Source organism: Syngnathoides biaculeatus, chromosome 20 (genome assembly GCF_019802595.1).
Source record: "Syngnathoides biaculeatus isolate LvHL_M chromosome 20, ASM1980259v1, whole genome shotgun sequence".
Lineage (NCBI taxonomy): Eukaryota > Metazoa > Chordata > Actinopteri > Syngnathiformes > Syngnathidae > Syngnathoides > Syngnathoides biaculeatus.
This window is the reverse complement of record NC_084659.1, coordinates 5,541,208-5,566,318: the sequence shown is the minus strand read 5'-3', so window position 1 is coordinate 5,566,318 and position 25,111 is coordinate 5,541,208. Positions and strand designations below refer to the sequence as shown.

Below are 25,111 nucleotides of genomic sequence, written 5' to 3'. Positions count from 1 at the left end.
GTGTGCAAGGGCGGCACTTTTTTGCAACGTTCCACTCGGGGTTAAAATGTCGGGCAGCTATTTACAAAGTTTGTGTGATTGTAAACATAAACCCAACATATGTATACTTTGAACTGTTGCATTGATACATATTTGAAAGTTTTGTACCCCTCCTCAGGCTCTTTCGTCCCCCCCCCAGTATCCGACCTCTACCGTACTCTTCCACTTTCTTTCAAACCCCTTTTCAACTCTTCAACATCCGGTAATCCACCGCGCTCGTCCCTATGTAAATATTCCATTTGATCCATGTTTTCCTTTTCCCCCTTTTTCCTTTTTCCTTAAACAGTATTTTATTTTTGGCTGGAAACATTAATTTTAAGGTTAACTACAAAATTTACAGCGTGACCTCGGTATATTCCCGAATTAATACTGGGGGGGGGATCACTGCATTGATCGGGCAGTAGGCGCGAAGCGATGTTGTCGCCAAGGGGAACTTTGAACTCAGCCGTCAATGGCGCTTGATGACAGAACAACTGAAAGTCGTAAGTCGAGGCGGCCGGCGCCGTATCTCGGCCATCGCGGGCGACTCCTTCTCCCGAGAATGAAGTCGGACGTTGCGGCCAAAAGGAAACGCGAGGTGTTTAAAAGACTTGATGATGTGCGTGCAGGGCCGGCGGCTGTTATCGCGCCGGCGGGACAAGGTGGCGCTATCAGCCCGCCGCGATCTTATCGACCTCCCCCGACGTCCCGTAATGCAACTGATGCAATGGTTTTTTTTTTTTTTTTTTTTTGCTGCTTTGGACGAGGTGCTGATGAGAGTGATAAAGTGCGCCACTCACGATGATGACGATGATGGCGGCAAGCCGCAGGGAAGGTGGCGGCAGTTTTGAAGCGATTGCATCGGTAAACACGCGTGAGATGAGGACAATATGAGGCTCATCGTGCTCGCGGGGATGCCGACTGTTCCGCTTTGCCCGAATTTGGCGGCGGGCGCTCGCCAAAGTAAAGTCGGAAACGCTCCGGCGAGGACGAGACCACGTGATTGGCTGACGTCAGATTTTAGACGTTTTGGCATAATGCTTGATGATGATCTCAAAATGCTTCAAGGCCGTGTGATTACAATGTGTCCTAAAAAAAAAAAAAAAAAAAGACCATGAATATGGAGAGATGATTAGTGTCGTTGGTGATGTGCGTTTGAGTAGCAAACGTTACAGACAAAATATCTAGAATGTTCCTGACGGGTGACGACAAGACGCGACACGTCTTTGCTCGCGAGGAACAGCAAAATTGGACTTACCGCTCCTAAAATTGGGAAGAATTTGTCCACCTGTGATTCCGCAAGAACGCAAAGCAAAACCAAGCTGCCCCCCCTCCCAAAAAAATGAGAGGATCGAACCTGCTGAAAACAAAAAGCAAAAACAAACAAACAAAAAAAAAAACCTCCCCCCCCAAAAAAAAAAAATCACTGCAAGTCCCAAACTGTCAGGCCCGTTTCAACCAATCGGAAAGCAGAAGAAAGTCACCTCAGGAAAAGACGTCACCGCGACTCTGTCAAAGGGGAAAAATACAAACAAATGTAAAAAAAAAAAAAATGAAATAACCAAAACATGCATAAACGCAAAAATAAAAATAATGTATTTTGAAAAATCATTAAAATAAAATAAATACAAAACATATTGAATACAAATTAAATAAAACAAAAAAAAAATACATGACAGACAAGTTAACTGTGAAAGTATAATTCCTAAAAATATAACTAAATATACAAGGTTCAAAGTTCATCAGAATAAATGAAACGAATATTAGGGATGAATACTTCAGTACATAAATGAATAAAAAAGTAAAATAAAAACTATGAAAGTGATGACAAATAGACGTAATAATAAACAAGAAAAAAAAAACTATCATAGTAAGATGAAGAGATAAGGAGCTAATTGCACGTAAAAGCGAATGAAAAGGGAATTATTTTGCCGAGCAGTTGTTTGTTTCAAGCCTGCCGGTGCGCGTCCCCAACAGAAGCAGGTCCGAAAGATAAAGATCCGACTTGATTGTCCCAAGGAGCACGGCTTGTGAGCACGCCGCCGCACTAATTATGTCATTAGCCTCCGCTAATCAGCGCCATCGGACGCTAATCGCGGCCGCCGCAGAAAAAGCCACCGGATCCCTTTCGTCGCCGCCGATTGGATCGGCCCGCGGTGTCTCCTTCCGTCGTCCTGCGGTCCGGAACAAAATTCACCGGGACCGAAAGGCGCCCGGCCGGCCTTTGTTTAGGACGGCTAATCTCAAAGACGATTTCTTAAGCGGGCGTTGTGGCCCGGCCTTTTTTCCTTTTCTTTGTCTTAATCTGTGGAAATGAACTCGGGTCAGACGAGGACCCCCCCCCCCCCCCCAACGCCCTCCAGAGACACGCACTCGCCCTGCAAATGTCGCCGTGTGTGCGTGCATGAAAATGGAGTTGGGGCGTCTTAATCCGGCAGGCAGACTTTTGGCTCCTCGGCTCATCAAAGGCAGAAGACGGCAGCGGGAGCCGGGGAAGATTTTCATCTCGGGGGAGGGGGGCAAAGGGAGGGGGGCATGCTTGGCTTTGGGTGTTTGCGGTGAAGGCCCAATCAGTCGCAGAGTCGCAAACAACCAAATGCAAAGTCTGACATTTCTGATGCCGTTCGGGTCAATTTGACCCGAACGGCATCGATGAGATATCAACATGGCGGGGGGGGGGGCTGCGTATATGTGGCAGTGAACTTTATCATTTCAAACGTCCGTGACACTAATTAAGGAGAGCAGAAGACGATTCCGACTGGAAAAAATACTTTTGACTATTTTTCCAAGCTTGGCAAAATTTAAAGTGGGTCATTTTGACCGGAAATATAAATCCCATAATTTACTGTCAATTTTAAAATCTTGAAAATGTTCATTAAATTACACTATATCATTATATTATTTTTTTTTTACTACTATAATCAAAATAAGTACATTTTAATCATTAAAAAAATATATAGCTATTTTGGACTTAGACATTGTTGAAATAATTACTCATTAATGACACAAATAATATTTAACATATTTGAAATCAATCGATTTAAAAATATTTACAAATGTTTAGTTTAAATTACTTACGTTTGCCAATACTGTTGACCAATCTATAGAAATTAATCCAAAAGAATGAAAAGTAAGTACCATATACTTGCTTATTCTAGACGAGTATTGAAATGATTGAAATTTTTATTATTAATGTAACAATTTAAAATCGACTTGTCTGTTAGAAATGCTCTATCATTCCTGTAAATGAACAATGGAATAAATTGGTATTAAATTAATCCTCTTATTTTTGGATAACAGCGAATATTCTGGACTTTGTTTTATAAATATAAATATAAAAAAATAAGTTTTGCCGTTATTGCGGATTGCTTTGTTGCCAACTGCCATTTATTCCCCCAATTGTTTTTATTTTTCCACTGAACAAGCTCTCACTTTCTTATCGTAAATGTTTGAATGCGCAGCCAACAACTTTTTTCATCCCACGATTTCGTATTCTGACTCAGTGACATATATATATATATAAATTTTTTCATTTTGTTTTATGTAATAATTCCTTTGAACCAAGTGAAACTTGTTTGGATAATGTTATTGTGACTAGAATCAGATGAGTTTTGACTGGAAATAAGATAATATACTTGTGTAGATTTTTTTTTTTTTTTTTTTTTCCCAGCACAGCATGGCCCCCCCCCCCCCCCCTCTCATTAACGCCGTTTGTATCTGGCCGTCAGTCCTATTGCTCTCCTGAGAGCCCCCACGCTGGGAAGCGGGACCCCAAAGGGTTCTCTGGACGGCCCACCAGGAGGAGAGGAGGGGGGGGGGGCTCCCATCACACCCAAACGCAATGACAGAGGTGGGCATCGTCATTGTCTAATTGGAACGGAACCGGCCCGCTCTGGCCGATAAGGACGTCGCGGCCCAGGAGATGGGACGGGCTGGAACAAAAGGCGTGGGAAACTCGTGACTGCTAAAATGTCCTCCTCTCACTTAGCTCGCGCACTGCACGGAGGACCTTTTGTGTGGGGGCGGGGGCATCGAAATAGAAATAAAAGTAAGAAAATGTTTTACCAGCTGTCAGAGATCCAGTCAAGGTTCTTAAATCTGATCATAACTGTCCTAAAAAGGTCCTAAAAAAGTCTGAAATAAAACTGGTGTGGGTTGCTGGAAAAGATGACTAAAAAGTCAGACATTTTCCAATCCACTTTTTTTTTGGGGGGGGGAATTTGATTAAAAAGCATCTGGAAAGGTGTCTCTGATCTGATCTCAGCGTCGTTGAAGTGGCAAATAAAAAAGAAAAAAAAAATCCCAAATTTGATCTGGAAGTGCCTAAAACTTGATCAAGATTGCCTTACACGGTGCCCAAAAAGTCTGACTCGATCCGAAAGGGTCCCAAAAGATCGGAACTGAAATTGAAATGGACTTGAGAGGTTGTTCACCCCCCCACCCCCACCACCGAAAGCAAGATCAAACACTCCTTGAAAGTCTTGAATTTGATCAGAAAAAGATGATCAGAATTTTCTTTAAAAAGTTGAATATGATGAACCTACAAAAAAAAAAAAAGGTTGAATTAGATTTTAGAAGAGGTCAAATTGGATCAAAAAAGACCCGAAAGTTGTCCAATGGTTGAGAATTGCCTTGTTTTGGGTTCCACGTGGTGGCGACGCGTCAGGCCGGTGAGGGCCCCCCTCCCTCCGTCGCAACATTTCCTCCCAATGCCGGCAGAACCGGGTCACCTTTGCCCATCATTCTCACGCCGTCGGCTGGAAGTGGGCGCGGACGGGCTGATTGGCGGCGGCCCCCCCCCCCCCGTTTTTGTATCAGGGCGCATTCAGAAGTCCCAGAGGAGCCCCGGCCCTCCTTTTGTCGCAGCTCGCAGGTCTTAACGGGAATAGAAAACAAATTAATTGCCCCTGTTAGATCACTCAGGCGCCCCCCCCCGGGGGACCAATGTGCTTATCACACACACACACACACACTTGTAGCGGCGTTCCTGTGCTTCATTTTGTCGCCTCTTCCCCATCTGTTGCCCCCCACCCCCCCCCCCCCCCAAAAAAAGACACTTTCACTAATGAAGGGAGCGCGGATCCCGTCTCCATCTGTCCCGACCAGTCACGTCTTTTCTCTTTTTTTTTTTTTTTTTCTTTTTATAGCCTCAATGACGAGGCCTCGCCGGCCCGTCACCGGTTGGCGTCTTGCGTTCATGTGCGCATTTTATTGGCCCTCGTGTGTTTAGTGGGCGGATGCGTGCACTTTGTACGAGACGACAAAAAAAAAAAGTCAAACAAGCCTGATTGATGGGTCCGTTGATCAAGTGGTCTGGAGCGAAGCACTTGGGGACCAAAGATGCTGGCGGGCTGGTCGGCCGCCTCAACCCGGCCAATATTTCTTGAGAAATCTCGTTTGTAAATGCAATTGTTCATGAAATCAGACACAGAATGTGTCTATTGATATGATTGAACAGCTGATTCTTCCGAAAGGAACCTTTCATCTCACCGGAATTAACTTTCAACAATGCTTTGTTAGACCGCCAATAAGGTGATGGCACGCGATTTTTATGACGTTGGTACACAAGTTAAGATTTTACATGATTGCAGCGTAGCACTTCCTTTCATGTCACATCCAAAGAAATGTGAAAATTAGGGCCGATCGATGAATCGGTGAGATCAAATTGGCAGATTCAGATTTTTTTTTTTTTTTTAATCATGAAGACGTTCACACAAGCATCTAAAAATCTGCTGCTGATTTTTTTTCTCTCTCTCTTTGTAAGTAAAAACAAACACCAAAGGACAAAATATTGTAAAACATTCAAATCTTGTCTGTAATTCATCGCGTTTTGTTGCAAGCGTTCAAGAACCCAACATCGTCATTTGACTCAGATTCATCCAAAGAAATGGGAAAATTCGGGCTCATCAATGAATCAGCGAAATCAAATTTGCAGATTCAGATTTTTTTTTTTTTTTTTTAACCATAACACAAAGACGTTCACATAACCATCCAAAAATCTGCTACTGATTTTTTTTTTTTTTTTTTTTTTCCTCTGTTGTAAGTAAAACAAACAGCAAAGGACAAATAATTTTTATTGTAAAACATTCAAATCTTCTGTCTGTAATTCATCGCGTTGGAAAAAACCCAACAAGGTTATTTGACTCATGATATAGTTGTCGAGTTAAATGACCGATTTAGGGACTTTTGTTCAATATCGGAATCAGGATCAGGTCCGTATCGACGGTGCCGCCGTAAAAACGATCGGGCTCACGTCCGCGCTTACGGTCCCCCCCTGCCGCGCGGTTGCCATGGCGCCAGCCGCGGTCCGCGGACGCCGCTGCTCTCTTGGCAGCCGCCGAGCGTCGTTAGCCTCCTCCCGCGCGCCTCTTTGTGCGGGTCGAGTGGACCCGCCGAGAGCACAATGACACCCAAACGGGCTTTTTGTCTTCGTTGGCGTTTTCTGTAAGGAGGCCGGCGAGCGCTCATTTAGCGCCCCGTCGTTCTTTTGCCGCGCTTTTGTGCGCTCTGTTGACTTATCGACCCGCCGCTTATCTTCGCCAAAGTCTGCCTCAGAGTCCGAACTTGCCTTTCAGAAAAATCTGCTCAATAACACAGAAATTCACCTTCGTTTTTCCCGTGTTGCACTTTTCATAAACACTTTGGCAGTCAATCAATCTGGTTTTCAAATGAATTTGAAGGAGATACGTTCAGATTTACTTGCTAGCATGCAGCTGCAGCACATTTATTATTTTTAAGACTTTAATTTGTTCTTGGAATTGCACGTTTGTTTGGAATTAGTTATTCAATTATTTTCAGGGAGGTCAAAGATCAAGTCCAGGGAAATGTATGTTGCTCATGTGCTACAAATTTCACGTCATCTAAATGAATTTAAAAAAAAGAGCTACTAATATAATATTATCTCCTGATGAATGCCTTTTCACTAGTTGTTCTGAAATTGTAATTATATTTCAATTGAATACCTGGTCATTGCCAAAGAAGATTCGTTTATGTTTGTAAAGGTTGTTCAAATTTGTGAAACTCTATCTTGCGTACATTCACTGCAAACGTGGGAGTGTAATAAATGCATTATAATGCCTTCGCTTTGATTGTGACTGAGAATGGTTGTCGGTTTTTATGTGCCCCGCGATTGGCTGGCGACCAGTTGAGGGCGTAGCCCGCCCCCTGCCCGAAGATAGCTGGGATAGGCTCTTGTGAGGATGAGCGGCTAAGAAAATGGATGGATGGATACAATTCTTAAAAAAAAAATTGTAATAAGTTGTTTTGAAGTGGGACGCTTGTGTCATGTCACTTGTTTCGAATCAAGTGAGGTTTTGAAATTGTCTTTGCACTCCAAATTTCAGCAAAAGGAACCATGCTTGTTTGGGGGGGTGGGGGTGGGGGGGAACAGGTGTCGCGGTGACATTTGGGCTTGTTCCGAGACCAACTGTTCTTAAGGTGGTGTTCCTATCCAATCGGGTCTTAAGGGAGGGTTCCACTGCAGCCGGGCGGGGAGGAGCCAATTGCACCACGAGGTGGAGCGAGCGCTGTTTTCGTGGGCCCGGCAGGACCAAAGTAACTGCCCCTTCCCATCCTTTGCAATGTCTTTCAATAGCACCGGTGGGGGTCGGGTGCGGGGCCTGGGGGGGGGGGGGGGGGGGGGGCTAACGTACCGGCGGAATCCGTACGCGTGTTGTTGCGTGGGCCCGGGACATTCTTGTGCGTCACTCGAGCGTCTCCGAGTGAAAAGAGTCAGCCGCATTTCCACGTAGAGTAGCTGAAAACTGTCGTTCTTGCCGGTCCGGTCCGACACAAATGACCGCAAAACTCACGCGACGCTTTGCCGGCTTATTGGTTCCACCCCCGATTGCGTAAACACCCCGAAGTGGAAAATCTCTGAGGGTGGACGCTGACGACTTGACGACTTTAAGAAAAGTGTCATTTCTCCAGATTTGGCTCGTCCCGTGACATGACACAATACTCGATTTACCGAAATATGAAGGATACAGTTCGATTTGGTACCTGCAGTTGTCGTCACCTTGACAACAGTGAGGCAAAAATTCCAAAACCGACAAACAGTTTAGGACCCCCCGGACCGGGTGAAGATTTTTAGTGGCCCTCTTGAAATCCCGAACAGTACATGTTCAGTCGTATTTCATTTGGAAGTCCACTTCATTTGCGTTTAATGTAAATCTCTAAGAATCTACTTGTTTGGAACTTTTTTTAAAAGTAGAATTTTTCCAGGATTTTCACGTGATATACATTTTGAATCATTATTTCTTCAATAATTTGTCATTACCTTTTTGCTGTCAATTTTTTTTTTTTCAACAGTCGATTTTTCTTTTCATTTTTTTTCCCCAAAGTGTTTTTTTGCATGCAAGCAGTTGTGTTGAACTGGGCAGCACTGCAAAGTCCAGGCCGACTATGCGACAGAATTTTCATCTTGCCCATGATGACATTTTTTAGGTGGTACTTGTTGTAAACGTGCAATGAAGCATTGTGGCTAATTTGAGGAGACGAACTTTTCCCACGACCCCCCCCCCCTCCCCCGGGTCCCCCTTCCCCTTTTCCCAGATTGTCTGTCAGACTTCCCGCGAACATCCGAGCTTCCCGCCTTCTTCCGCTCTCACCCGGTTTTCCTCCATCAGATGATGATAATGAGCGCGATTAGCAATCTAAACAGTAGTTAGAATAATTGCGGCATTAGTGGGGGGGGGGGGGGGGCATCTCCCGGGCACTTCCCGTCTGCGGCGGACGGACGCGCGGGCCGCTTCCTGCTTGAGTGGGTGTACAGGAAAGGGGCGTGGCGCAGCCCCAGCACTTAATGACATCACGTCACGCCGGCGGCGGCGTCGTCTGGCCGCCGGCTTTTGCTTCTTCGTTTGTGTCCTCACTTCCTGCAATCGGAACCTCCCCTTCTGTAATTTAAAAAAAAAATGAACCCGAGCTAACCCTTGAATATGTATATGGCCGACGGACTTTTTCCTTTGGGGTAAAAATGCGAGCAAATTGCACCAGAGGTCAGGTTGCCGCGTAGCAATTCATAAATGTACCAATTATGCTTTCATGTTTTTTTTTTTTTTTTTTGTTGTTGTGTGAGTCGGTGGTCCAGTCGTACAGCCGCACCTCGATTAATCCATCGTTGAAATTGTTTGTTGTGGGCTGAATTATAAGTCCGGGTACTTTTCCGTGCAGGTCGGCCCCAGCGACCTTCAAGCTAGCGCGGCTACACGCCACGCAGAGGTGAAAGTTCACACGGCGTCCGGTGTCAACACGGCAAAAAGACCCAAATCCCGACTTCCTCCATTTGTGAAAAGTGTCATTTTCAGCAAGGGAGGACGAGGACGAGTCATTCACAGGAGAAGGCGAGGAAGGAGACGCTGCGCTAATCGCTAAGCTAGCGTGACACCTTTTCACCAAATAGCAAAATAAGCAAATGGCCGACACCGGACACTTGTCACGTCGCTCTGGCTTGAATGGCATTGTCGGACACGGAAACTTGAAAGAGCAAGTTTAAGAAGTATCTGGAAAAGAATATTAAGAAAGAGCAGCACGGGACGCCGTCTGAATGTAGCACGCACACCAATGGAATCGATAGTTACGTTCAATAGCAACTTGATTTGTCCCACACTGAAGAAATTTGCATCCTTTCAGCAGCAAAATTTGATACTGCCATTTCTTTTAGTAATAATTGGAATCATCATTTCTTTTGTGCTTCACTCCGATGTAGTTTTGTGCACACAAGGCGAAATGGGACATTTTAGCCGCCTCCTCCTCCTCCTCCTCCTCCTCCTCGTCCTCCCTGAGAACCAAAACAAAAGAAGACCTCGCACGCGTTTCTCCTTGCATTTTCTCACACTTTTGAGCGCTGTTGACACTGCAAACTGGCGGCGCTGAGCGCGGGCCCCGCGTAGCCCAGGTGTCACGCTAGCAACGTCGTGAGCGCGGGCCCCGCGTAGCCCAGGTGTCACGCTAGCAACGTCGTGAGCGCGGGCCCCGCGTAGCCCAGGTGCCACGCCAGCGACGTCCGACCGGTTTTCCATCTTTGCCTTCACGCCGCCATGAGAACCGCATTCTGCAGATGTGACAGCTTTTATGTTTGTGTACACATGGATGTTTCCAGACAAGTGTACACGCACACACTTTCAAGGAAACAAGTCTTTATTATTATTATGAGGTAATACGTTTTACACAATGGGAATTTTCGGGGCCGATCAGCGAAATAAGCAAAAAAAACCCATCACTGGTCCGATCGCGAGACGGAGCAACGTGTCTATTTCAATGATCTGCTCATTTACTCGATATACTCGTGCTCCAAAAATATTGCAATCAAAAATGTGTCTTTGTCCATGTTTTTATACCAGTGAGGGAAAGTGACAGACAGACAACAAATGAATGGTCTTGTATTCGATGTCTGGAAGCACATAGTCTTATTAATATTTCTGCTTTTTGTCACATTTGTGTTTTTTGGCACGCTGTGGGATTTTTAACTGTAAAATATGCGCCTCACCTCCATAAACGTTCAAAATCACGACTCCGGTTAGCTGACGTATTCGAATCGGCCAGGTTAGCTCAACAATGACAACCATGGCAGAAATAATGAGTGCCAACTTATTGTCATTCAATTATTGTCAATTAATGACTTCACCCACACCAAAATAGTTGAGCATGATTGGACAGAACGGCTGCATGCTTACATACAACCGCTAGCACTGGCTCCTTTGTATTTGTTTGTAGCTACATGACATTTTGTCGCCTGCTAGCGAGCGGCCATATTAAAACTCCGCAAACGTACCTCAAGCGAGGCTTGAATTCGAGTCCTCTCCTTTTTGTTTTTCCACCCCCACGTTGTCTTCCTATCATACAGTAGACACGATGTTGTCGTTGCCACAGTTGGCGAGTGTGTCCGGTCGCATTTGAGTCGACGAGGTAAAGCCCAATCATCGTAAAAAAAGGGGGAACGCGGCGCTCTCGGAACACAAAGATTTTATTACAGGAGTCTGTCGTCGTGCAATCGTGAAAGCGAGTTTGTCTTGTCGTCTGATGACTTGTCTGCCTCAGACGTGGTCTCTCCCATGCCGCCGAAATGTGTTTATTTTAAGTGACACTATCGATATTGACAAAAACGCATAGAAAAACAAATCTAAAAAGAAACTAGCTTTTGCGTTGGGACAAAGTCTGTAGCAGAGTCCGTCGTTGACGGCGTCGACGAATTATGAATTATCAAGCCGACCAGCGCTAACTAACTGTCGGCGTGATGTGCAGTCCTCGTCCTGGTAGGGCAAAACTGAGTGAATCGAGATTACAAACATGGAACCAGTGTGGCAAGCTTCACAATTTGGAGGCCATTTCGAGCGACTGTTCTCGAAAAAAGCAACCGGCGAGTTGAATTCCCGCTCAGAACCCGAAAAACAGGAACCCACGAAGGAGATGATGTTATTTTTCTTCCCTCTCTTCTAAACTAACACAAGTAAAAGTTGTTCCTTGGCTGCGCGTCATCTTATGTACACAAAACATTGTGATGTGTTGTCTTTGTGTCTGACATGTTTTCAATCATCGCGCTGGCGCTAACGAGTGAGACGTCGTACCTTTCCGGACGGTACGCTCCAGCCGCCTATCAGTCACGCGTCAGTGTCGCGTTCCCCCTCGTGCAAACATTTAAACGCTCGTCAATCCCAGCAATGCCGAGCGGCTTCTTCGTCTCCGACGTAATGACAGGCGGGAGTCGCGCTAGCTCGTCGACGAATCCTCCAATCGGTGGTTTGTGGTTTGACGCGACCCGTCTCGGGCCACCTGCGACCTTGCGTACTGACGCCACTCGCGAGACAATTTGACCTTGGGAGTTATTGATCTTATTTCTTCTTTTAAGAGTTGACTTTTTGTGTTTTTCTAAATTGTTAGCAAGACCAAAGGATTTTTTTTTTTTTTAACGATACGAGATCTTGTTTTAGTAAGCTTACGAAAGTCACTTCGTGCTTGTCCCTTCTGGAAAATTTGTTCAACTAAAACGACATTTTGTCCTTTTTTTTTTTTTTTTTTTTTTTTTGCCCGACTTATGTCAATGGCTGAGTCGCCGATATCGTGAAATGAGGTCGCTCCCGTTGGGGAAAACTTGTATTCATCTGCAGTACCTGAAGAATTTGATTTGTTCCAGGATTGAAACCGGCACGAGGCGTAAAGTACTCGAGCACCTGAGTTCGTTCAAATGAGCTATTTTTAGGGGCCCGGAACCTTTCGAGGCAGCCCACTGAGATACGTGTCAAATGGAATATTTGCGTGTGTGGCACATCTGTTGGCACCGCGTGGGCACAATGTGTGTTTTTGTGTGTGTGTGGGTGTGTGTGGGTGAGTTGTTTTGCAAGTGTGCGTCAAGCTCCCAACCACGGCTTATTTTTAGAGCTCTGGCGGCTTCGAGCAACAAAGCGACTGGTAGGAAAAAGAAAAAAAAATCAAACAAAAATAAAGACACTCCCGGTATCAAACACCGATCACTTCCTCCTCTGTCCTCCATGTACATATTGTGTGTGGCTCATTTAAAAAAAAAAAAAAAATTTCATCAATCGCGGTAACGACAAAGAAAAGAAAATATATCTTCTTAGCTTTTTTTTTTTTTAAAAAAAAAAGCTGAAACAGACACCCTTGAAGTCCTTTTTGTGAAAAGTTTCACATTATCAACATTCATCGTAAACTTTACCTGAGTTGTTAGTTTTAACCCGAACCCTTTGGTGGAAATGCACTCAAATACACTTATTTATTTTAGAATGCTAAAGACAAAAGTGCATCGCGGCAAATACATAAATGGCTTCCTAAAAATCGTGTGAGCTGTTGCCCTTCAAAGGCTGCAGAAGTGATCGCATCTCCTCATTAAAGCCAATTTTTCACTTGTCTTTATACCATCGGAACAAGAGTTAAGATTTCCCCATTCGTAGTCTGAAAAATATTTGGCTAGAAAAAATTGTTTTTCAGACCTTTTGGTGGAAAACATCTGACAATAATGCTCATATCAGTAACATGAATTGATTTGCAATTGTTAATTTTGGGGGGGGGGGGGGACGTATTTACTGTTATTGATGAAATGATTGCGAACGACCCACAGATAGTTTTGAACACGTACAGGAAGTAAGTAAAAAAAAAAAAAAAAATGTTGCCAATTGCGTGCAGTTAGCATGTTGGAGGGAATCCGCACGTAGCCAGTCTTGTCTTCCTCCCACCTTCCAACAAGCATGTCGCAAACGTTGCAGTCCAAAGCAAAGTTACGAGGGCGAGATTCGCACAGGTGGAGAAAAGTGGAAAAACAAAGAAAACGTCGTTTCGGACCACAACTTCCTGCCGCGTTTGGCGCGTCGGCCCTCGCCGATGCCGCAGCTCGCGTCGGCGGGCGCCGCTCGAAGCACTTCAGCCTTTGCGAAAAAAGAAAAAGTCCTCTTCCTGAACAGGAAGTCGCAGTCATCCGCCAAAAGCGGAATTCCAGGAACAAATTCACGATTGTAAAGATGGCCAAAGCCGAAGCCTCAATACAACTTTTGTATCAACTAAATTGCTTTAAATGTCATTGGATACATGAAATATGAATCTAATTTCAGATCATGTTCATGTTTCATTTGACAAACTGGTGAGGAATTTGATGCAACTCAATTAATGATTGTAAATCACGTGACCACCCAAAATATTATATGTCCGACATTCAAAGTCTTTGTTTATTTTGATGGCAGCCAGCAAATTTGTTTGCAATTCAATTTACGTCTTTACGGCTAAGCATCGATGTGAACGTGAAATATGAATTAATCCACATTTTCTCCATCATGAGTCGACCAAATAGACCCCACACAGTGTTTTTTATTTTAGTTTTTTTGGCTTCAGTGATGCAGAAGAAGGGGAAAAAAAATTGAAGAGAAATAATACCGCTATCGGTCGCCGTGGTTGATGTTTTATTTACCAGCAGGGACTCAGCCGCACCCCCCACCGAGCCCATCACTGCTCCGCCTCGGCCTCGGTGGCCCCCCCTCCCCCCCCCCGGGCAGGTGATAACAGATTAAAGCTATTCCATTTCATGCCTCAGGCTCCCAAATACAATCCATGTGCACGGGGGGTGGGGGGGGGGTGTTCCTCCGGGCCCGCCCGCACCTCCGACCGCTCCCCGCCGGTTCTCCGGGCCCTCCTGTCCGCTGGGTTAAGCCGCCGGACTGAGGTCATCGCGGGAAATGTGTTTATAATGGGGTTATGTCAGCTTCGATGGGGGTGTGCGCGCGCCGTATTTAACGCCTTCTCCTTTTCACTTCTTGAAGTGTCTCTCAAGAATAATTGTGACTCGGTGAGCACATCTGCGAAAGCGCACCCGGCGGCCCGTTTACGCAACCAAAATATCGATTCAAAATTGAACGCCCACCTCCAAAACATGCTGTGGACCGCATTGCGTCAAATCGGACCTGTTGTGACTTTACTCAACTTGGCTCCCGATCCTAATTGTGACTCAATACGTGACACCCCCGCGGCCCCTCCCTTCATCCGATGTCTCGTTCTCTTCGGAGCCGGGAAGCGTCCGCCGGGCGAGGCGATTCGCCGCCGTCCGCGTTCCTGCGCTCGCGGCGGCAGGCGCACCTGAGAGGGAAATGAGAGAAATCCAAGCTGCGGCATCGCCCCAAACGGAGGCCTCCTCCAGTTAGTGACCCCCCCCCCCGCCCCCACCACCCAAAACAAAACCAAACAAAAAAAACCCTCATGACTCATTTCAGCTGGAAATGGCAAATTTCAGTCATTTTGATGGCTGCCCATTTTTCTAATCAGGCATGAATGAAGGTTGCTTGGAAAAGCTGCAGCCATTAGACCGGGGGTGGGGGGGGGGGGGGGGGGGGGGCGGACCCAGTCCGCAAAGCTTCAACGTCCTCGCTGGATTTCTGTTCAGCCAGCCGGGCTCGACTGAAGTGGACCCACCCCCGAAACCCAAACCAAACCTCATCAGAATTGACGGCGGCAAGAAAAGTCCGAAAACTGTTTGGACTTCTCGATCCAATTGGGCAGCATTTGCCAACTTTCTCGATCCACGAATCGTGCCCGACGGCTGACTTTCTGGATTCAAGCGTCGTCGTCATCCGGCCGCTTTCTCGCGTACGTTGTTAAAAAAAAAAGTCGACGGGGCCCGTTCCCCGCTTCTTGCAACTTCTCCCCGTGACCCTCGGAGAAGATGCGAAATACCCTCCGCAAACGAGACCAGGTGATTAGCGGCCGCGTTTACGTCTGAGGAAAGAACATTGAACGGCAAAGCCCGGATCATCTGTGATGATTCCTTCTTTTCAGCCATTTTTCACACATTGATGTGGGGAAGCGTCGCTCTCTTCTTTATTCTTCATAGGAAAAAGTTCAGCCGGCACCAAATTTATTTGCGTGTGCGCGGCTTAGCCGCGACTCTTCGCGCACGCAAACGCGCGTCGATGTCTGTTTGGGACGTGTAACCGATTCCGGGAAACGGCCGAGCGGAGATTGCGGCGTCCTATCTGGACGGCGCACGCGGGGAGCGCCTTTTTCGCGGCTCGTGCGGCGTCGCCCGCGCTAAACGGGATTAGCGCACTATTAGACGAGGTGTGCAGCTGCGGCGTTTTTGTGTTGTGGAGGCGAACGCGTTCCCTTCCTCAAAATTGTCAATTTCACATCGCATCTACGCAGCCGCTTCCAAATCCGGACTAGTCGACTTGACTGCTCCGCGTCGGCGTTTAAAGCGACAAGTGGACGATCTGCTCGGAACGTGTTTGTGCTGGAAAGAAAGAGATGATCGTCGCCCATGTTGAGAATTTTGACGCATATCGCCTTCAACCTTTTGAAATCAAAATCTGAGGGCCAATAAGAGATCAATTTCCAACTGCTGTCAGCATCCTTGACTGCAGATAATTTCTATTTCATTTCATTCATTTTTCGACAATTGGAAACCTCTGTTTGCTATTCTCGGGTTTATTTCTATGGAGGTAGATGCGAACTAATCCTGGGGAAGATAAACTTATTTCATAACTAATTTGGCATCAGAGAAAAATAAAACGAATCCCACAGGGGGAAATCCAACTAAATATTGTTTTGTCACTGGAGAAGATTTTTGTGGATATTATTTGAATGGCAAATGGCCCAGGTCTACCTGAAAGAGGAAAATGAAGTCATTAGCCTGACGCCCGCCCCCATTTTTGATTTTTTTTTTTTTTTTTATCCCTCCGCTTTCTGATCTCACGGAGGGCCAATTTGCACGGCGCGGAGAGGCGTCGACGAGCAGGTAATGGAGGCTGATGAAAGAGCAAGTGTGAAATGGACTCTTGGGAGATGGAAGAGGGAAAAGCCACGGGGGGGGGGGCACGCCCAGACTCTCATCAGAGCTGGCTAACGACCAAGCCTTTCAATCTCTCTCGCTCTTCGGCGTAAAACGCTTCAAAGTCAAAACACTTTGAAAAGCAGTCCAACAACAAAACGTCAATGCGCAAAGTCCACTAGCCTAATGCTAACATATCAGGGGAAATGCCATAGACAGGCGAATGTTAACCCTTTTTTTTTTTTTTTTTTTTGCCTTATTGAGGACAGGCCACACAATCAAGGAAGTAAAACTTTTTTACCGGATCAAACAAAGGGCAAAAAAGACGCGGGGACGACCATCTTATCAGTCCTGTGAAGTGGTGCACACTAGAGATACGTTTATGAATTCATTCTTCATTCTAGAACGACAACTTCACCCTAGGAATAATACTGCCGGATTAGCATTTTGAAGACAAACTTGGTTGCGTACTGACTTTTCTCCCTTTCTTCTCTTGGAAAAGGCTCCACGTGTACTTGAGGCAGCCGTGTTGGGTCAGGAAGCAAAGGGAAAATAACTACATTTGACCGACCAAATTATGCCTTCAGATTTTGGATATACCGAAGGATCACGACGTCCCGAACGTGGGACGCCGCCCACGAATGGGTGTTAATTCACGAGCGTCGGACGTGGCGGTCGTTATAAGCCGAGAAACGGTGGGAAACAAACGGCGTTCGGATCGCCAGCGAGCCAAAAGGGCCCGTCAGCCGCTCGGCGTCATTCCCGGCTGGTGGCTTCCTGTTACCGCCGGCTTCTGAAAATTCAGCTCAGCGTGCGAGTTGTGTTGCGGTTGAAATTGCGCGCAAACGACAACGCTCGCACCCGCGCGCACGAACCAGACTCGTCAGTTGGTGGTCGGTCCTGCCCGTGTGCAGGTGCGTGTAATGGTACCGCAAAGTGACAGCTGCGCGACAAGGGCGGCGGCGTTCACTCTCCACCTTTTGTGCCCCGAACGCCACTCGAAGTTTCTTTCTCATCTCGGCCGAGGCGCGCTTTGGCTCGGCAGCCGCACAAAGGCGGCATTGGGAAGTTATTTGTGTCGCCCGTGTTCACTTTTCACCGGAGCACGCCGCGCCGACGCAGGCGGGATTAGGGCGCCGTAATCCCTTTGCGGATGTCACCTGTCGTCTCGTCCTCATCGCTCGGCAAAAACTCGAATCCCGCCATCTCGAAGGTTTTGTCTCGCCGCACCTGCGTGAAGCAAGATGGCGGCGAGGCCTGAGTCACGAGTAATCCCGCGTCATTCGCGGCAGCGTGTCGCACGCGCTTCCTTATCAGCTTTGTGCATGTGCGTCTTTGGCAATAATTGGATTATTGCGATTATTCAAGTTGAATGTGTCGCCTTTGATCTCAAGTTATCTGGTGAGGAGATGTGATTGCCTTACCTTTATGACCGACAACTTTGTTTGCATCAAACTTCCCGTCTGCGCTTTTTGATGAATTGAGCTATTTCTGTTCATATTCACCTTTAAATCAAGGTGACGCATCCTCTAAGCTCTTTTCTGGTTTTATTTGAGGAAAAACTTGTTTGCACATGTGATTTGACATCCATCCATCCATCCATCCATCCATTTTTCTTCTAGTCCCAATTTCCCATTTATTTTTCTTCATTTTTTCACGTGACTTCCTTCCAGACAGAAATAGACTGACTGCTTATATCATCTTTTTTTTTTTTTTAATGCTTCAAATGGATTTAACAGTTTTAACCATCGATACGAAGACGATGCACCAGTATCCTTGAGCAGCCCGGCTTTCTGACACGTCGCGTGGCGGCCATGTTGGCGGGGGCAACCTTCCATCAATCGCAATGCGTGCACGTTGAAATTAAATCGTCACTTTCTCAATTCTCAACTGACTCGATTGAGGTTCGCTTTTTCGGTCAATGCCAAAGCGTTTGCTGATTGATACTATGGGGTGAACTTTATCTGCGAGGGGGGGGGGGGCGTGTTTGTTTTTTTTTTTTGTTTTGAGGTTTTCCTGTGTAAATTTGGTTCCGCCATTGTCTTTTCGCCGTTTTTTTTCCCCCAGCGTTGTGGTTGCAGCGCCACCCGTTAAGTGTCCTCAATTCTCTCTTTGAGATGTTTCTTCGCAGATCTTTTCCGATTGTCTTTTCCACAAGATACTTTCTTCAGGCTTTGAATTTTTGCAATCTTTTCCCAGATATTTTTGCATGAAATTCTCCTTGTCTGCTGGTTATAATTTCGCTGTTAGCGTAAAGCTAGTGTCAGGGAGGAAGTGTCCAGCACGCAGACAGGAAGTAGTGCTTCTGCTGTTTGAGGTTTTTTTTTCTTTTCTTGGGGAGGGGGGGGGGGGGGATCCTGCGTCTGATCTGTGGCGTCCATCTCGCGGTGATGACTGATGCCCGTGTGCGTAATGCGGGCCGCAGCTGGCCATTAGTCAATTATGAAATTGAATCGTAACAATTATGAGAAGCCACAACGATTAACGCCGCATTTCCTCTTTTAATTCAGCCTTGATGATTTTTGCGGGGCCTAACTTCCTTATCTCTGCCCCCCAGCCCCCCCCCCACTCCCTCTTCGTCGACTTTCCCAAGCCTCATATTCCAACTTTGCATCACTTTCTCCCGCCTGCTGTGCTTCTTTAAAAGTCGATCTCATTAGGCTTGTCTGGCCCCCACATCACATTAAGGCCCCCCCCACCCCCCCCGATTCTGGTTCTGCCAGGCCTGAGCGGTGATCCGGGCCAGCCACTGAGGAATCTGATAGGGCTAAACCAATTTGCGGCGCACACAAACATCCCGGCGAACGCACGCCCCCGCCTCGGCCCCCGGTCTCCGCCCCCCCCCCCCCCCCGGCGCTCATTTAAGATGACGGTCGGAGAGGCCGGCAATTAAGTTTTAATTAGGTGGGCTAATTATTGCCGGCCAGGAAGTATCAGATGCCAGAATGATTGTTCTCTGGCCCGCGGAGGAGGTGGAGATCGGACCTAATGGGGGCGTCGGGAGGCGGGCGGGGGTTTGGGGACCTTGGACGCCCACACACACACACACACACATTAGCTCTGACTTTCACCTTCAGTCTCTGAAACTTTTCCTACTCGGGTCAAATGACCACATAATTACCTGATCCCTCACAAATCTGCCAGCTTTTATGACAATCCTTTCATTAATATGGGCTTTTTCCCCCGTTAATATAAAAAAAGTGGAGACGTTTATAGTTATTCATTTATAATATATAATGTCAAAAATTCTGTTTAGGCACAGATTTCATGTGAAATTACAAATTGAAATGAAATGCCAATTTAGGATAAATTTTTCACCTTTTGACCAATTTTCCATTGACAAAATGAAATTTTGCATTTCTCTCTCTCTCTCTCTCAAATATTTTGTTCCATTTTATCTTTGGCCACAAACATAAAAGTTGATCGAACAATGAGGGAGTTTAGAATCTACAGTATTTTATTATAATTTCTTGAGCAGAATGCTGACTTAAAAAAAAAAAAAAAAAAAGAATGACCGCTGTCAACAAAAGTGAGTGCACCCCAACTCTGTGAAATTTTGGCCCTTCCCAGTGTCACATGACTCATGAGTATGACCGGAACGGGGTGCGGCTGTGTCAAATTCTGTCTGATCGCTGATGTAGCGTGACGGCAGCATTCAAGTGTATGGAAAGACCCCCCCCCGAGTCCGTATTAGTAAGCAGGGTGCTGGGTTCAGGGTGTGCGCGGATGTCTACGCTGACAAAAAGCCCGACATCATCCTTATCGCCACCTCGCACCGAGCTCCCCGCCCGCCCGCGGCCGACCATCAGTGATGTTAGCGAGCTAATCTGCCGGCCAATTAAAAAGCAGCGAAGTGCGCCTGCCAACGCGGGCCGTCTCATCGCATTCCAGGGAAAACGCCGCCTCGGTTCCCCGCCTTTCTGCTCCGGTCCAGATAGAGATTGGCGGGATGGGCAGAACGGGATGAGCTCGGGGGGCCCCGAGGTGAGCCCGCTGGGGGTGTATGTGTGTGTGTGTGTGTGTGTGGGGGGGGGGGGGCGATACGTTTGCGTTTGTAGTGAGAACCAATGAAGTGAATGGAAGCTCTGAAATGTTGCCAGGCAACAAAGGAAGCCAAAAAGGTCTGGAGGAGTAGAGTGCAATGACGTTTTCATCCACAAGAAGTCTGGAGTGGCTTGGCTTTCTTGTGAGCGCAACTTTCAAGTCTCCTGCGGGTCTCGGGGACCCGGTGGAGACTTCATCTCAGCCGTGGGCAGAATTAGTCTCCGTGATGTCCACCGTTGATAGATTCCCGTTTGCGACACGGCGTTGCGGGGGAGTCGGAAGGCTGGCGTTGGGCCTCGGAGGGGTGGGCGGTGGTCCTGCGGTGAAAGAGGTGGGCGGTTCGTGACCTGGTCAGGAATGCGGCGGTGGCGGCGGCGGCGGCTCTCTGGACTTTGCACCGGCAGGAAACTCGAAACCGCGAGTAGAAAAGGCCCGGCGGTCACCTCTGGGCCTTTCCTGGGGAGGCCCCGTCACTCACTCACTCACTCACTCACGTGCGGACCAAGTGGAGTCTTTACTTCTTCATTTCTGTCTTGAAATGTTGTCCTTTCTGATTCCGCTCCTTCTACGTGTAAGGGTGTGTATGTGTGTGGGGGGGGGGGGGGGGGATTTAGGCAGTCTTTGAGGTCCGCCACGCTGAGATGGGAGCAAACATAGTTGACAGCTTCCTTCCTCACGGTAAACATTGCAGCGCCACTTAGACACGGGTCAGGGACGAGAACCAAGAAGAAGTCCTGCCGGTCCCCCGACCCCTCCCACCCACCTTTACCTCACGCCCCCCCCCCCTCTCACCTCACGGGGTGGGGGGCACCCACAGGCCTCGACAAAAATACCTTTAGCGGCATCTGAAGGTCCTGGTGTGGACTGGCGTTCCAATCCTGAACCCTCAAATGCAGTACTTTTCAATTGCCATGCACGCATAGTAAGTTTTTTTTTTTTTTTGTTTTGTTTTGTTTTTTTTTTCAATATCAATTCTTTTTCACTTAGGGATGTTCCCCCCACCCCCCCCCCCTCCCCTTTTACTGTCAAATATCAAAATGGTTCAAATTGGACCAGACGAGCGTGTAAGGCTTCAATCGGTGCGGAAGGGATCCCCCCGAATGGCGCCTGACGCATCGTCCAATCAGATCGTGCCCTGAAGTGTGCGTCAACACAGCGACTTGACTTGTGCACGGAATTCTGTTCATTTATTTGATTAGCTTGTTTGTCGATGAGTTACCATTAAATTTGTCGCGGTGTGTATAATTGAGTTTTCCCGTCATTAAGATAAGCGCATGCAAAAAAAAAAAAAAACTGTCATCCCAAATCATTAAACAGGGAATTATATTTATTTCTTGCGAACCACAAATAGTCAATTCGCAAACATTTTGCAGTCACTTTATTTGGGACACCTGCTTAAAACAAAATAAGATCAGAATTGACACTAAACCGGGCATGGCGTCCATCTTAAATCATCACACGCGCGTGGGAAAAGATGTGAACAGCAGACAATTTTTGCGATGGCACTAATCTCGTGCGCCTTTCTCACTTCCTTGCATATCATTACTCGTGACACACAAAACACACACAAATATTGTCTCCAAGAAGTACACGCACACACACTTTCACTGGGCCTTCAGGATTAAAGAAAAATGAGAGGCAGGCATGAACAAAAGACAGTTTGTGTGCGTGTGTTGGCAAAACGTCAGCCAGCCAGCCAGCTTAATTTTGCACAACTCCCCCCCCCCCCCCCCCAAAAAAAAAAAAAAAAAAAAACATCCACCCCCCTTCCCCCTTCCCCCTTCCCCCTTCCCAGAGTTTGGCCACCACACTAAAACAGGTAATATACACGCTCTTTTTCTCAGTGTACTGCGACCAAAACGGCAGTGTGTGTATTGACTTTTACGTTGGAGAGTGTTATATGGCAGAACAAGGGGGGGGGGGGGGGGGAGGGGGGGTCATGTCTCCGTGCAGCCAGGTGGCACCAAGACTGTCCAATTTGGTGGCATCGTGTTCCTCTGTTGTGTGCATGTGCGTATGTTATGTGTTTGTGCGTGCATGTTTTTGCTGCCTTTGCACCAAAATTGTCCAAGTCTGCCTTCTTGGACCAATCATTGTGCGTATGTATATATATATATATATATATAAAATAAATGACTTGTGTACTTATTTTATGGAGTATAACTTGAAAGTGCAGCGGCCTATTTGATATCTGTGTTTTTCCAACTTGGTCATTCTCATCCCTGTGGAACAGACAAGGAACTTCCCCCAAGTTCTTATTCGGTTAAATTTGTCCAAAACCTCCATTTTGGATGTAAAATGTACCTTTGTCCATGCAGTGTATGAGAAGAAGCGGTATTTTCTTTTGAACTGTGACAATTTTGGCCATTTCGTCCCAAAGTTTGCGGCATATCTCGATAAGATGGACAATTCCGATTAAAGGCTCGCATCCATCTGGCGATTGATTGACGAGGAACGACGTCGCCAATCAATACATTGCGGCGATGAAGCCGGAGGCCCGCAGGACACCCCAAGGTCGTCCGCTCCGTCGTCGGGGATGAGCAAATAAAAGCGGGCGTGAATTCCCTCCGGCGTGGCAATGTTATGACTCGGCCTGCTGAGCTGAGATGGGCCGCGTCTCCCGAGGTGTCGTGGATGGCGGCCTTAAGACAAAAGGTGCATCCTTGCGGAGGTTTCTGAGCCGAATGAATGACGAGCCTTTCCTCGGGCTCCCGACACTTGACAAAAGATCTCGCTTCCGACAATTCGTCCACTTCCTGCTCATATCTGGGAGCGATAGCTCTGCTTTTCTTCTATTCCCGTCGCGTTTGGGCCCGCGCCGGCCGGGCCGTCTTTTCACGCCCCCCCGTCCCCCCCCCCCCTTCCACCTCGCGCCTCACGAGGGGAGCTCATTCTCAGCTGCACAAAAAACGTCCGTCACGGATTGCCTCGCCGCCGTCCGCCTGTGAATTAGCCGTGTGATTACACTGAGCTCCAGTCGCCGCTCGGATTAGCGGCGGTTCCCGCTCGGGCCCTCCGATTTCGGAGAAGCAAGCCCGGGGCCCGCCGGGAACCGGGCGGCGGGAGCGCGCTGACGGGCGAGCTACCCGCGATGGGGAAAGGCCAGCCAGATAGCGAGCCTGCCAGGAAACGTCGGGGATGGCGTTTTGCAGATCCTTCTGGGGGCCAAACTTTGGCTTTGTTTGCATCATGTGGTGGCGAAATGTCAGTGGGTGCGTGAAGGCATCATCTCTGCACCCCGGGGGATGTTCTCATGGCTTAAACTTTAACCCTCAACCCAAGACTTTGAGGCGCTGGTCAAGGCGAGAGTCTTCTCTCTCTCTCTCTCTCTCTCTTCAATAAACGATAGCAGAAGCATTCAGGAAGTTGACTTTTTAGCCGTTGCGCAACCCGGTACCTTGCCAGACATTTTTCTTCCGGTTGAGACCCGAGGTGCACTTTCCTTTCCATGTGCCACATTTGTCCAAGTTAAATTGGGACTTGGGAACGCCGTCCTAATGCACTGCGATCGTTGAGGCCTTTGTATGTCTTTATAAAATCCAGAAGTAGAATCGGGGCCTTTTTCTATCCCCCACAAGATACAAATTGCCACTTTTGTGACTATTTTGACTGGAAGTTGTCCACAAAGTCGTCAGCACATTCCCAAACTCGGTCAACCTTTCCGACAATCTAAACTTGAGCCTGTTGGTTGCTTGCAAAATTGTGGGAGACGAAAGCAATCAGCGGAGCAGCCTCGGAACGACTTGAAAGCCAAAGACGAGATATCGAAGCAGTAAAAAGAAAAATGAGTCAGGATGAGCCGTAAAGCCAAAAGCACCAAATGGTCCCGAGTGCGCGTGAGCGATTATTAAGCGTCGCTCCGCTAGCGTACGATAAAGATAGCGACTTACGACTGAGCCCTGCTTTTTTTTTTTTTTTTCCAGCGCCGAGCGTGAGTCCATTTGAAGGCGGCGTTCATTACCGTACGCAATTTGTGAATTCTAAGCAGAATTTTTAACGCTACGCGGCGGCGCTCAATAACGTGACTGATAAGCGGCAGCGCGACGGCCCGTGTAAATCTGTGACTGACGACGTGACGGTTATCTGGCTGGCCTCACGTCCTCCCTCTCGCTGTTCCCTCCTGGCTTGTTTTTTTTTTTTTTTTTTTTTTTTTTTTCCCCCCCCTCCTCCTTCTCCCTCGCGGCGTCTCGTAGCAACGCGACGACGGCCGACGCTCGCCGTCCCGGTGTGCTCGGTATCGATCGGACCCGCGGATACGTTTTTATCTGGCGTTTCCGCTTCTTGTTGTCCTTTCTCATAAAACGCAGATAAAGCACGCTTCATTAGAAAGGTCCGTGTGTGTTTGTTGTGTTGCCTTTTATGCCGCTTCGTTGCTAATAATGTTAAAAATGTGCGCGCGCGCACACGTAAGGGAAGAGATAAGGCGGCGGATGCGTTATTTAACGTGGTCAACTAATGGCTCAGATTGTCCCCGCAACAATTGAATAACATCAGCAGATAAGCGCGAGCCTCTTAAAAGATGAGCCTGCGGAAGCAAAGATAGCGCACGGCGGCGGCGAGCGGCAGCGGGAGGCCGCGAAACGGCAAAATGGCCGGCCGGGGTGCGCGAGTATCGACGAGAGAAGAAGAAGCGAGGCGTTTGAAATCAATACGGCTTCTCGCTATTCATCCGCTATCTTTGACTCTTCATGCTAATGGCTGCAGTGGTCTCCTAAAGTGGCTTTCAAGTGCTTAGAGGGCACACGATAGCATCTTATCGGCCCCGGCGCGACCCGATTCTGGTCT

The 25,111-nt window shown here is 47.4% G+C and overlaps 1 long non-coding RNA gene across 3 annotated transcripts in view; it reads left to right on the top strand.

The window, feature by feature from the left end:
* LOC133493714 (uncharacterized) overlaps positions 1-25,111 on the top strand; it is a 50,005-nt gene that overhangs the window by 8,233 nt on the left and 16,661 nt on the right. Inside the window, exon 6 of one of the 3 annotated variants that reach the window (XR_009793115.1) lies at positions 9,193-9,755. The exons of 1 other annotated variant lie outside the window; for it this stretch is intronic. This is a non-coding gene — a long non-coding RNA (uncharacterized LOC133493714). Of the gene's footprint in view, positions 1-157; positions 262-9,192; positions 9,756-25,111 lie in introns of those variants that run through there. One more of the 3 variants, XR_009793116.1, reaches the window with a different exon arrangement.